Source organism: Balaenoptera musculus, chromosome 3 (genome assembly GCF_009873245.2).
Source record: "Balaenoptera musculus isolate JJ_BM4_2016_0621 chromosome 3, mBalMus1.pri.v3, whole genome shotgun sequence".
NCBI classification, from domain to species: Eukaryota; Metazoa; Chordata; class Mammalia; order Artiodactyla; family Balaenopteridae; genus Balaenoptera; species Balaenoptera musculus.
Window position 1 is genome coordinate 164584603 of NC_045787.1, and position 12131 is coordinate 164596733.

The window sequence follows — 12131 nt, forward strand, 5'->3', positions numbered from 1 at the left end:
GGGAGTAGGAGGTAGGGAAAGTGTTCTGTATTTGGTTGATTACATTTCTAGGGTGACAGAGGGGAGTGCATGAAGGGTTACTCCCAGATTTGACAGTGGAGGCATTTTACTTGATTGGGAAAAATGCTGAGGGAGGAATCTAATCTTCAATGTAGAACTGACAGGAAAAACAAGTAGTATCTTTTTAAATGCTGTGAATCAAGAGAAAATATGAATGTGTTTTAATTTTATGAACAACAAATTCATTGAACAGTTTAATCAGAATCAATGGCTGAGCACTGAAAAATAACTTCTCCATGAAAATTCACTTTGTTATTATAATCTGAGCAAATGCTTATCTACATAAACATATGGTGGTTTTGAGATACCTTTTCCTACTCAAAGGAGGCCTCCGATTCCCTAAAGGTTCATCCAGAGTAACCAGTCCTGTTTGACTCCTTATAGACACTGATATATTAGGGGACTAGGATCACTCCATAGGTAAATGATGAGAAGATTCCCCTGGCAATGTGGGTTGCCACAAAGCACTGAAGTGTCCATGTGATGTGGCAATTTCCATATTACTTTGTGTATTTGCCACTTCTTGGTCCCAGTGAAGTAGCTGTGACATAGTGAAGTAATTGATGAAGGTTCTGAAGATAAAGTTGGTGAGGATGTGCATATACTGTTGGTTGGGGAGTTCATTGGAAAACAGTTTAAAATTTGCACATATGCCTGCACATGTGTATCAAGATAAAAGTAAAAACTTTTCATTCCAGTGTTATCTGAAAGAATCCTAAGTTGGAAACAATTCAAACGTGGATTAACAGAAGAATGGACAAATTGTGGTATGCTTATACCATTGGAAAACTCTGAAGCAAACGGAAGGAATAAATAAATCAAAGGTAGATGCTACAGTGTGGATAAGCTTCACAAACATAATGTTGAGTGAAAGAAGCCAGACATAAAAGAGAGCATGGCCCTAATAGGGACATGAAAAGATGCTCAACATCGCTAATTATTAGAGAAATGCAGATCAAAACTACAATGAGGTACCACCTCAAACAAGCCAGAATGGCCATCATTAAAAAGTCTACAAATAACAAATGCTGAAGAGGATATGGAGAAAAGGGAACCCTCCTACACTGTTGGTGGGAGTGTAAATTGGTGCAGCCACTATGGAAAACAGTGTGGAGCTTCCTCAAAAAACTAAAAATAGAGTTACTGTGTGATCTAGCATTCCCAGTCCTGGACATATATCGGACAAAACTATAATTTGAAAAGATACATGCACCCCCTATGTTCATAGTAACACTATTTACAATAGCCAAGACATGGAAACAACCTAAATGTCCATTGACAGATGAATGGTTAAATAAGATGTGATATACATATATATCTATATCTATATATAGATAGATATAGATATCTATATATATTTATATATATATGATGGAATATATATGTATCTTTTTTACTCAGCCATAAAAAAGAATGAAACAGTGCCATTTGCAACAACATGGATAGACCTAGAGATTATCATACTAAGTGAAATAAGTCAGAAAGACAGATACCATATGATATCACTTATATGTGGAATCTATAATATGACACAAATGAATTTATTTATGAAACAGAAAGAGACTGACAGACATAGAGAACAGACTTGTGGTTACCAAGAGGGAGAGTGGGTAGGGGAGGGATGGATTGGGAGTTTGGGATTAGCAGATGCAAACTATTATACATAGAACGGATAAACAACAAGGTCCTACTGCATAGCACAGGGAACTATATTCAATATCCTGTAATAAACCATAGTGGAAAAGAAAAAGACCATGGCCCTTTGATGCAGACCTCATTAGGGAAGGTGTATGTATTAGTTATCCATTGCTGCCTAACATGTTAAAACAAATTTTGAGCCTTAAAACAACACACATTTATTATCTCACAGTTTCTTTGGGTCGGGAGTACAGATATAACTTAGGCAGGTACTCTTCTCAGGATATCTCTCCACACTGCAGTGAAAGCATTTGTTGAGTTGCTTTTTCATCATGCTTAATTAGGGAAACTTAACGAGAGCTTAACCAGGGAAGATACTTGTTCTACAGTCACTTGGGTAACTTGAAAAATTCATTTCCTTACAGCTGTAGAACAGCTTGCTGGTGCCAGCTTGAGGCTACCTTTGACTCCTAGAGGCCACAAAAAGTTTCTACACACATGGTCACATACTTCATTAAGCCAGCTATCAGAGGGTCTGAACTCAGAGAGGGCCTGGAGCCTCTGTAGAATTCTAGACTTGTGCCTGGTGAAGTCAGCCCTCTAATATAATTCCTGTATTGGTGACTGAAATCAGCCTTATTAAATGTAGGTCACCACTGAGTCCAAATTTCAGTCATTCAACAAAGCAAGCTGTTAGAACCATCTCCAAGTCCATGAACTAATATATTAAGTCCAGACTAACAAGCACACCATGTCAGTCAGTTGGCTTGTTTAGATTATATTCCAATCTTCTTGGTCTAACAACCTTAGAATCCATTCCTACACATGTTCCCTGGTCTCTTCTGATACATATTTGCTGAGTGGATTTCTTTTGTATGTAAGCGATTTTCTCCTGGCTTATGGTGCATACCTGTCCATTTGGATTCTGCACTAGTTGTGAGTCCAGAGACAACAGCAGGTAATTGTGGTGGGTCTTGAGAATGAGCATTCCTTCCAAGGTATCTGCTCCAAGTGAGATTATCAAGCAGAGGAAGGCGAGTCTCCTCAGAAACCTAAGGACTAGCTACTTCCCTGATAAGGGAGGCTCAGAGTGTCTTGGGGGGTCAGGATTGTGAGTTTCATCTGGGTCCATGTAGATGTCCCCGTGCCAAGTTTCCTGTCTCATTCTTCTCTGATCAGTACCCTCATTTTCACATGAAAAAGTATGTGAGACTGACTTTAACTGTGTTGAATAATTGAACTTTACATATGATTTTTAGCAATATCTTTCCTGTGTTACCACACGAAAAGAGTTTTTAACCTGTCATGGAATCTCTCTGGTCTCAGAATTTGACTTGACCTCCAAGGTAGCAGATCTGACCTTGTCATTTTCTGGGCAGCTATACTCAAAAGAATCCATCACTCATCACATCCATTATAATCATCGTTATTGTTGTACCATTAAGTGTAGCATTCGCCTAGTCTCCCAAGGTGAATACCGTAATCACCATAGGGGATAGCTTGACCATTGTAATTCTGTGAATGCCTTTTCCATTGGTAAGGTGCTGAGCTCTATGCCCGAGTCCGAAGGCTTCACCAAACATAATCCCAAATCTTATCTTTACTGCTTTGTCTCCAGGGATCACTGTACTCAATTCTGTATGAGTCTGCATGAAATTAGGAGGCAGAAATCACACTTAAGCTGGAGAATTGTGATATAAAGATGTAAAGAGAATTCTAATGCATATCCTAGAGTTCATGGAGAGTACGTAGGGAAGGCCCAAACTTGTAGGGGGGTTCTCTCCCAAAGACTGGACTTCAGACCTTGCTGGAGAAGGGGGTGTGGCAGCCTGTTAGATGGTGAAGAAGTTTTCTAGGTTGCCAGGGCTAGAAGTAGTCAGCAGTCACTGGGCAAGGAGGAAGCATCCCTCTGGGCTGCAGAAGAGCCATGACTGTGGGAAGATGTAGAGAGGGAATTGGGGTGCCACTGCCAGTGCAGGACCTAGAGCACTAAGTGTCCACGCAAGGAGGCTGTGGGAAACAAATTAAAGGTGTGCAGATAAGCTGAGGCTGGTGTGAGTGCTCAGAAGAAGATGGTGTTCCTCCCACCCTTACATTCTTTCTTTCTTTTCTTTCTGTTTTTGTTTTTTTGGCCACACTGTGGCTTGCAGGATCTTAATTCCCAGACCAGGGATTGAACCCTGGCTTCAGCAGTGAAAGCATGGAGTCCTAACCACTGGACTGCCAGGGAACACCCCACACATACATTCTTAGAGTAATTAAATACATTTCTGAAGACTGAAATATATGTTGTGTTATGTACAGTTATTTAGCTATAATGTAGATGTACTTGAAGAGTGATGTGAAGGATCTCTGGTGTTTTTCAATCACCAATCACTGACTTCATTGGGCCTGACTCTGTGCTATTCTTTGTACTGGTAGACGCTGACATCCAAAACAGACACAGTGTTACCTGTGATGTGCAAAAACCAAAAAACAGACAAAAACTCTCCAAGCAAAAGCTGATCTTAATGTTAGACAATACTGTGAAAAAGCATTGCTGCAAATACTGAGGTCATCGTATAAAAGATTCTGTTTCTCCAAAAATTAAAAAATAAAATGTATATCCCCTCAATAATATTGTTGCAAATATCTCAAACACTGAATGACAGGAGTAGAAGTAGACAAATCTGCAGTTCTAGTGCGAGATTTTAATATATTTCACACATATTTTTCATTAAACAGGAAAATCAGCTAGTATATACATTTGAAAATAATGTGGAAACTGCTTAATACACATATATTGCATTGTGTATCTAGTACCTGAGTGAAATCAGAAAGTGCTTGTCTGGGAGTGAGTGTGAAGGAATGGACTGGAAGGGGCAAGAAAGCTTTTCAGGGAGATAACTGTTCAGTATCTTGAATAGAAAGGTGATCACATATGTATATGCAGTTGTTAAAACTCATCCACTAAATACTTAATATCTGTGTATTTGATTAGACATTAATTATATCCAATTAAAATATACCTAAAGTGCAACATTCTATTAGAAACCACCTGACTAAAGACATTTTGGGCTCATTCAGACCAAGGATCTGTAGTTTGAGACCCCTAGTAGTAAGTATATTTATACTAAGAATCTAAACACATATTTTTTTATGACCATTATGTTTTGAGTTTTAGTCTTCTCAACTGAAGAATAAGTACTGTGGAGTTAGTGAGGGCGAATTTGTTTCACTGATATTTATATGTGTGGAACTTTCATTGTTTGTCATCATTTGAATACCATTTTGTACATTAGCATTTGGTCTGTTGGTCTTTGTTTGATATATTAAAGGTTATTGATATTTAACAAAAGAAATTAACCCTAAATACAAAATGTTAGAAGAGAAAGGAATACGAAGGACGTCTGTGGAAGAAATGAATAAACATAGAAGTGAATTGGTAGAAAATGGAACTGATAAATAATATGAAAAGGCAGTTGTTTGAAAGATTCATAAAATAGACAGATGTTGAACAATGTATGATAGGGCAGCAGACCTGTTTGTTTCCAACTGAGACTTATGGGGGCTTCTCAGTTCTTTCATGTATTCTGAATTCTTTTGTAAAAGCTTTGAAATTCTTTTTTTTTTTTGAGTCAGATGTGGAAGAACCAATGATTATTTTCCTTTTGTTTCATTATTTTGCCTAGGAATCAGCAGAATATATGTGCTTTCTCTCTCTCTGTGTGTGTGTGTGTATGTGTGTGTGTGTTATTTTCTTACCTGCTTGTTTTCCCATATCACTGATGTCTTTTTCTTTCTTTCTTTCTTTATGGCTGCATTGGGTCTTTGTTGCGTTGCACGGGCTTCTCATTGTGGCTTCTCTTGTTGCTGAGCACGGGCTCTGGATGCGCGGGCTTCAGTAGTTGTGGTGCATGGGCTTAGTTGCTCCGCGGCATGCGGAATCTTCCCAGACCAGGGCTTGAACCTGTGTCCCCTGCATTGGCAGGCAGATTCTTAACCACTGCGCCAACAGGGAAGTCCTCACTGATGTCTTGATACATCAGTTATTATTGTCTGTATTCTCCAGTAGGAATGTTGAATCATAATGCCTAGACATTTTCTTTGTACAGTACTATTTATAACTTCCTAATTATTTACTAAAAGAATAAAGGAATAATAAGCCTGTCAAAAGATCCCAAAAGGAGGTCCAAAGCTTCATACTTCTCCAGCATCTATTAAGGGAAGCTTAAGTGTGTTGACTGAATAAAATATTTCATTTTTCAGGGCTTCCCTGGCAGTCCAGTGGTTAAGACTCTGCACTTCCAATGCAGGTGGCACGAGTTTGATCCCTGGTTGGGGAACTGAGATCCCACATGCTGTGTGGTGCAGCCAAAAAATAAAAACACTTCATTTTTTTCTCTTCATATAGGCAACAGCAGCCTACACCCTTGCTGTCCAATACATATATAGTGTGTAAGGGTGAGGCGTAAATTAGGTGCTTGGGATTAACATACACACACTACTATATATATAAAATAGATAACCAACCAGGGCCTACAGTAGAGCACAGGGAACTCTACTCAATATTCTGTAATAACCTATATGGGAAAAGAATCTGAAAAAGAATGAATATATGTATATATATAACTGAATCACTTTGCTGTACACCTGAAACTAACACAACATTGTGAATACTTCAATAAAATTAAAATAATAATTAAAAAACCAAATATAGTGTATAGATTATACAGTGAAAATATTTTCAGTACCAACAATAACAAATGAAAAAAAGTTAGCTCATTTATAAGAATATATTTTATTTTACCCCATGTATCCTAAAATATTACTTAAACATGTAATCTACTAAAAATGAGATATTTTACATTACTTTCTTCATTTAAAGTGTCCAAAATTCACTGCACCATAAATTTTTATCAGCTATACTTGATTAGTGTGTATTTATTTATATATATGTTTTGGCCATGCCACGTGGCATGCGGGATCTTATTTCCCCAACCAGGGATGGAACCCATGACCCCTGCAGTGGAAGTGTGGAGTCTCAACCACTCAACCACCAGGGGAGTCCCTTGATTAGTGTTTAGATCATACAAAATTTACAGTTGAAAGAGTAGATTCAAATACTGAAGTTGTTCCAAATATATAAGGGACTTATAAACTCCTTGTGAGACATCTGGTACGTGATGGTTGTCAGTAAATGGCAGTTGATGTTACTGATACTCTTGTTATAGAGCACACTGTTTTAGTAGCTTTCATATATGTCATCTACACAGGAAGAACTAATTTATCATGTTGGATGATTGATAATTAACATTTGTTGATTTATGATTGATATGAAGCAGGGCTCCAGATAATGATATCTCCAGGGGGATGGAGATGGCCCTATCCACTTATATTCTTAAGCTGCCCTGAAATGATCTTGGTTCAGGAAAAGAGTGTTTATGCAAATTTCACCTTCAGCTTTGTAGGATGACAGCCTATCATATGTCCCATGATAAGTCCTCGTTAATGCTTTTTTTCCCCAGAGACTCAGCTTTAGGTTCTGCCTTTACAATGCAGATTTCTTTGGTCTGGGCTGGAGTGGTCATGCTGCTTGTTGATCTAGGAGGAACTGAAATGGGCCAGAGAATGCTGTTCTCTAAGACAGCTTCCTGATCTGTATGCATTAGGTAGAGTTGCTGCATGTGTAATCCTATGCATGTATTTTATTGCCTTGATAAGTGAAGAGTCACATTACTCAGGGCTTATGTTTCCTAACCTGTGAAATGAACCCATTATTCTTTGCCAGGTGGGTAACATGGCACACCATTTACCTCTCTGGCTCCAGGTGAGACAGGACTACTCTGTTATTTCATGGCAGTAATGTGTATTTGTGAGTTTTTTTGGTTTTCGTTTTTATTTTATTATTTTATTATTATTATTTTTTATTTTGGCCGTGTTGGGTCTTCGTTGCTGTGCGAGGGCTTTCTCTAGTTGCTGCAAGTGGGGGCTACTCTTCGTTGCGGTGTGCGGGCTTCTTATATGTGGTGGCTTCTCTTGTTGCGGAGCGTGGGCTCTAGGTGCAAGGGCTTCAGTAGTTGCAGCACACAGGCTCAGTAGTTGTGGCACGCAGGCCCTAAAGCGTGCAGGCTTCAGTAGTTGCGGCATGTGGGCTTAGTAGTTGTGGCGTGCGGGCTCTAGGGCATGCTGGCTTCAGTAGCTGTGGTGTGTGGGCTCAGGAGTTGTGGCTCACAGGCTTAGTTGCTCCGTGGCATGTGGGATCTTCCCAGACTAGGGATCGAACCCGTGTCCCCTGCATCGGCAGGCAGATTCTTAACCACCGCACCTCAAGGGAAGTCCCAGCTTTTGGTTTTTAGTGTGTGTTTATCCCAAAGTTGCAATGTTGATTTTATTTTTTACTTTTTAATTTTTTGTTGATGTATAGTTGATTTACAATAGTATATTTGTTTTAGGTATACAACATAATGATTCAATATTTTAATAGATTATACTCCATTTAAAGTTGTTACAAAATATTGGCTGTATTCCCTGTGCTGTACAGTATATCCTTGTGGCTTATTTATTTTATACATAGTATTTATAGTTTGTACCTCTTAGTCCCCTACCCTGATCTTACTGGCCCCTCTTCCCCTTCCCCACTGATAGCCACTAGTTTGTTCTCTATACCTCTGAGTCTGTTATTATATTCATTTGTTTCCTTCATTTTTTAGATTTCACATATAAGTGATAACATGTAGTATTTGTCTTTGTCTGATGTGTTTCATTAAGCATAATACCCTCCAGGTCTATCCATGCTATTGCACATGACAAAATTTGATTCTTTTTCATGGCTGAATATTTCATTTTGTGAATCTTCTTTATCCATTCATATGTTGATGGACACTTAGGTTGCTTCTATATCTTGGCTACTGTAAATAATGTTGCTGTGAACATTGGGGTGCATGTATCTTTTCAAATTATTGTTTTCATTTCCTTTGGATCTATACCCAAAGGAGTGGAATTGCTGGACCATATTGTAGTTTCTTGAGGAATATCCATACTGTTTTCCATAGTGGCTGTACCAATTTACATTCCCACCAACAGAATAGGAGAGTTCCCTTTTTTTCACATCCTCGCCATATTTGTTATTTATGGTCTTTTTGATGATAGCCATTCTGACTGGTGTGAGGTGATATCTCATTGTAGTTTTGATTTGCATTCCTCTGATGATAAGTGATGTTGAGTATCTTTTCATGTGCCTGTTGGCCATCTGTATGTGTTCTTTGGGAAAATGTCTTTTCAGGTCTTCTGTTCATTTTTTAATAGGATTGGTTTTTTGATCTTGAGTTGTATGAGCTGTTTATATATTTTATATATTAACCTATTATTGGTCATATCATTTGAAAATATTTTCTCCCATTCAGTAGATTGTTTTTACATTTTGTCGATGGTTTATTTTGCTGTACAAAAGCTTTTAAGTTTAATTAAAGCCCATTAGTTTATTTCTGCTGTGGTTTCCTTTGCTTTAGGAGAAAGATCCAAAAACATAGTGCTGTGATTTATGTCAAAGAGTGTTCTGCCTGTTTTCTTCTAGGATTTTATGGTTTCTGGTCTTACATTTAGGTCTTTAATTCATTTTGAGTTTTTTTTAATACATGGTGTGAGAAAATGTTCTAATTTCATTCTTTTACATGAGCTGTCTAATTTTCTCAGCACCATTTATTGAAGAGACTGTCTTTTCTCCGTTGTGTATTCTTGCCTCCTTTGTTGTAGATTAATTGACTATAAATGTGTGGGTTAATTTCTGGGCTCTCTATTCTGTTCCATTGTTCTATGTGTCTGTTTTTGTGCCAGTACTGTACTGTTTTGATCACTGTAGCTTTGTAGTATAGTCTGAAGTCAAGGAATGTGGTACCTCCAGCTTTGTTCTTTTTTCTCAAGATTTTTTTGGGTATTCAGGGTCTTTTCTGGTTCCACATAAACTTTAGGATTATTTGTTCTAGTTGTGTGTTGTGAGTATTTTGCTGGGGATTGCATTAAATCTGTAGTTGCTTTGGGTCGTATGGACATTTTAACAGCATTAATTCTTCCAATCAATGGACATGGAATATATTTCCACTTCTTTGTAATATCATCTTCTATTTCCTTCAGTGTTTTATAGTTTTCAGAGTATAGGTCTTTTTTGGTTAAGTTTATTCCTAGTAATTTAATTCTTTTTGATATGTTTTTAAATGGGATTGTTCTCTTGCATTCTCTTTCTGATAGTTCATTATTACCATATAGAAAAGCAACAGATTTCTGTGTATTAATTTTGTATGCTGCCACTTTACTGAATTCATTTATTAGTTCTAATAGTTTTTCTTAAATTAATTTTTATTAGAGTATGGTTGCATTACAATGTTGTGTTAGCCTCCACTGCACAACAAAGTGAATCAGCCATACATTCTAATAGTTTTTTGATGGAGACTTTAGGGTTTTTATATATATATAGTACCATGTCATCTGTAAATAGTGACAGTTTTGCTTCTTCCTTTCCAATTTGGATGCCTTTTATTTCTTTTTCTCGTCTGATACTGGTGGCTAGGACTTCCCATACTGTGTTAAATAGAAGTGGTAGGAGTGGGCATCTTTGTCTTACTTCTGATTTTAGACAAAAACCTTTCAGCATTCCATTGAGTATGTTAGCTGTGGGCTTGTCATAAATGGCCTTCATTATACTGAAATACGTTCCCTCTATATCAGCTTTGATGAGAGTCTTTATCATGAATAGATGTTGAATTTCATCAGATGTTTTTTCTTCGTTTACTGAAATGATTGTGTGATTTTTATTCCTTTTGTTAATGTGGTGTATCACATTGCTTGATTTTCGGATGTCGAACCATACTTGCATCCCTGGAATAAATCCCACTTGATCATTGTGAATGATCCTTTTTACAGATTGTTGAATTCTGTTTGCTAATATTTTGTTGAGTATTTCTGCATCTATATTCATCAGGGATATTGGCCTGTAGTTTAGTTTTTTTATACTGCCTTTTTCTAGTTTTGGCATCAGGGTAATGGTCTCATAGAAAGAATTTGGGAGTGTTTCCACCTCTTCAATTTTTTGGAATAGTTTGAGAATAGGTATTAAGGGACTGCCCTGGTGGTCCGGTGGTTAAGACTCCATGCTTCCAATGCAGGGGCATGGGTTCAATCCCTGGTTGGGGAATTGAGATCCCTCATGCAGCATGGCATAGCCAAAAAAAAAAAAGGTCTTTAAGTCTTCTTTATACGGTTGGTAGAATTCCCCTGTTAAGATGTCTGGCCTGGACTTTTGGTTTTTGGGAGTTTTTGATTCAATTTCAAGACTAGTAATCAGTCTGTTTAGATTATCTATTTATTCCTGATGCACTTTTGGAAGGTTGTATGATTCTAGGAATGTATTTCTTCTAGGTTGTCCAGTTTGTTGGCATATAACGGTTCATAGTATTCTCTTTTTTTCATAGTATTCTCTTATGATTATTTGTATCTCTGTGATATTAGTTGTAATTTCTCCTCTTTCATTTTTTTTATGAGATTATTTTTATCTATTTTTTAATTAATTGATTTTATTTTTGGCTGTGTTGGGTCTCTGTTGCTGCATGCGGGCTTTCTCTGGTTGCTGCGAGTGGGAGCTACTCCGTTGTGGTGTGTGGGCTTCTCATTGCGGTGGCTTCTCTTGTTGTAGAGCACGGGCTCTAGGTATGTGGGCTTCAGTAGTTGTGGCATGCAGGCTCAGTAGTTGTGGCTCATGGGCTCTAGAGTGCAGGCTCAGTAGTTGTGGCGCAGGGGCTTAGTTGCTTCGTGGCATGTGGTATCTTCCCGGACCAGGGCTCTAACCTGTGTCCCCTGCATTGGCAGGCAGATTCTTAACCACTGCGCCACCAGAGAAGTCTGTCTTTCATTTCTTATTTTGTTTATTTGGGTCCTCTTTTTTCTTCATGAGCCGGACTAAAGCCTTATCAACATTATTTATCTTTTCAAAAGACCTGCTCTTGGTTTCACTGATCTTTTCTATTTTTTGGCGGGTGGGGGGGGTGTCATCTGTTTTATTTATTTCATCTCTGATGTTTATTATTTCCTTCCTTCTGCTAACTTTGGGCTTTGTTTTGTTTGTTCTTCTTTTTCTAGTGCATTTGGATGATAAGTTAGGTTTATTTGAGATTTTTCTTTTTTCTTGAGGTAGGCGTATATCATTATAAAATTCTCTTTTATAACTGCTTTTGCTGCATCCCATAAATTTGGGAAAGTTTTGTTTCTGTTTTCATTTGTCTTGAGGTATTTTCTGATTTCTTCTTTGATTTCATCATTGACCCATTGGTTTTGTAGTAGTATGTTGTTTGGTCTCTACCTGTTTGTTCTTTTCCCGTTTTTCTTTCTGTAATTGATTTTTAGTTTCATACCATTGTGGTCAGAAAAAATGCTGGATATAATTTCTATCTTCTTAAATTTGT